A 2,500-nucleotide genomic window follows, 5' to 3' on the forward strand; every position below is an offset into this window, starting at 1 on the left:
AAGGGGGTCCAGGAGAGGGTCTGTGATGGCTTTGAGGTGTGCCAGGAGCAGGCGCTCAAAAGACTTCATTACCACAGATGTAAGGGCGACCGGTCTGTAATCATTTAGTCCTGTTGGCCTTAGCTTTTTGGGCACAGCGATGATGGTGGAGGACTTGAGACAGGCTGGTACATGGCATGTCTCCAGGGAGGTGTTAAAGATGTTGGTGAACACCGGAGACAGCTGGCCAGCGCAGTGCCTGAGGGTGGCTGGAGAGACAGAGTCCGGCCCGGCTGCTTTGCGTGGATTCTGCCTCTTGAAAAGCCCATTAACTTCTCCCTCCTGAAAGGAGAGAGTCGTTTCTGTAGTATGGGTGGGGGATGGGGCCTCTTGGGTGGGAAGGGGTGGTTCAGGACAGTCCAATTGTCTTTCAAATCTACGGTAGAACTCGTTCAGGTCGTTGGCTAGGCGGGAGTCGTTAGTGGTGTGGGGCGCTCTGGGTTTGTAGTTGGTGATGTGCCTGAGCCCTTTGGCAGACAGAAGCAGCGTCGTTAGTAGAGAACTGGTGTTTTAGTGTCTCTGAGTACAGTCGTTTAGCCTCTCTCACCGCTTTGCTAAACCTGTTCTTCGACTCCTTGAATCTGTCTCTATCCCCACTCCTAAACGCTTCCTCCTTCTCCAACCTCAACCTTTTGAGCTTTGCTGAGAACCAGGGCTTGTTGTTGTTGTTAAAGTTCACCCTGGTACGTGTTGGGATACAGCAGTCCTCACAGAAGCTGATGTACACAGCCTCTGTGAGTTCATCCAGACTATTGGTAGCAGTCGTGAACATATCCCAGTCAGTACAGTCTAAGCACGCCCGCAAATCTTCCACAGCCTCACTGGTCCACTGTTTAGATGTCCTCACAGCAGGTTTACAGAGTTTTAGTTGCTGCCTGTATGCACGAATCAGGTGGACCAAGGGAGTTCTGTGCGAGCCGAACAGCCCCGTGACCCACAAGAGAAACATCCCCGCCAAATTCGAGCGTTTGACGGGGTCTATCCGTGAAAAAATATTCACGTTTTTGAGTGCACATGCATTTCTGCTGCAAATGCCTCTGGAAGTTTCATGCCGTTCGTATGCCAATTGTGGCAACACGAAAATGACCCGTTTTCCCATTCCGAGGGATTTCTGTGCGACCCTAACAGCCCCGTGAGCCACAAGAGACACATCCCCGCCAATTTCTAGCGTTTCACGGGGTCTATCCGTGAAAAATATAGACGTTTTTGAGTGCACATGCATTTCTGCTGCAGATGCCTCTGGAAGTTTCATGCCGTTCGTACGCAATGTGGCAACACGAAAATGACCCCTTTTCCCATTCCGAGGGATTTCTGTGCGACCCTAACTAACAGCGCCCGTGAGCCACAAGAGAGACATCCCCGCCAATTTATAGCGTTTCACGGGGTCTATCCGTGAAAAATATAGACGTTTTTGAGTGCACATGCATTCCTGCTGCAAATGCCTCTGGAAGTTTCATGCCGTTCCTATGCAATGTGGCCACACAAAAATGACCCGTTTTCCCATTCCGAGGCATTTCTGTGCGACCCTAACAGCCCCGTGAGCCACAAGAGAGACATCCCCGCCAACTTCTAGCGTTTGACGGGGTCTATGCGTGAAAAATATTAAAATTTTTGAGTGCACGTGCCTTTCTGCTGCAAATGCCTCTGGAAGTTTCATGGCGTTCCTATGCAATGTGGCAACACGAAAATGACCCCTTTTCCCATTCCGAGGGAGTTCTGTGCCACCCTAACAGCCCCGTGAGCCACAAGAGACACATCCCCGCCAATTTCTAGCGTTTCACGGGGTCTATCCGTGAAACATATAGAAGTTTTTGAGTGCACATGCATTCCTGCTGCAAATGCCTCTGGAAGTTTCATGCGGTTCGTACGCAATGTGGCAACACGAAAATGACCCGTTTTCCCATTCCCAGGGATTTCTGTGCGACCCGAACAGCCCCGTGAGCCACAAGAGACACATCCCCGCCAATTTCTAGCGTTTCACGGGGTCTATCCGTGAAAAATATCAATTTTTTTTTGACTGCACATGCATTTCTGCTGCAAATGCCTCTGGAAGTTGCATGCGGTTCGCATGCAATGTGGCGACACGAAAATGACCCGTTTTCCCATTCCGAGGGATTTCTGTGCCACCCTAACAGCCCCGTGAGCCACAAGAGAGACATCCCCGCCAATTTCTAGCGTATCACGGGGTCTATCCGTGAGAAATATTCACTTTTTTGAGTGCACATGCATTCCTGCTGCAAATGCCTCTGGAAGTTTCATGCGGTTCGTATGCAATGTGGCGACACGAAAATGACCCGTTTTCCCATTCCGAGGGATTTCTGTGCCACCCTAACAGCCCCGTGAGCCACAAGAGAGACATCCCCGCCCACTTCTAGCGTTTCACGGGGTCTCTCCGTGAAAAATATCACATTTTTTGAGTGCACATGCATTCCTGCTGCAAATGCCTCTGGAAGTTTCATGC

Source organism: Petromyzon marinus, unplaced genomic scaffold (assembly GCF_048934315.1).
Source record: "Petromyzon marinus isolate PM22_M1 ecotype Great Lakes invasive population unplaced genomic scaffold, UKy_Petmar_22M1.pri1.0 PM_G_Scaffold_28, whole genome shotgun sequence".
Taxonomy (NCBI): Eukaryota; Metazoa; Chordata; class Hyperoartia; order Petromyzontiformes; family Petromyzontidae; genus Petromyzon; species Petromyzon marinus.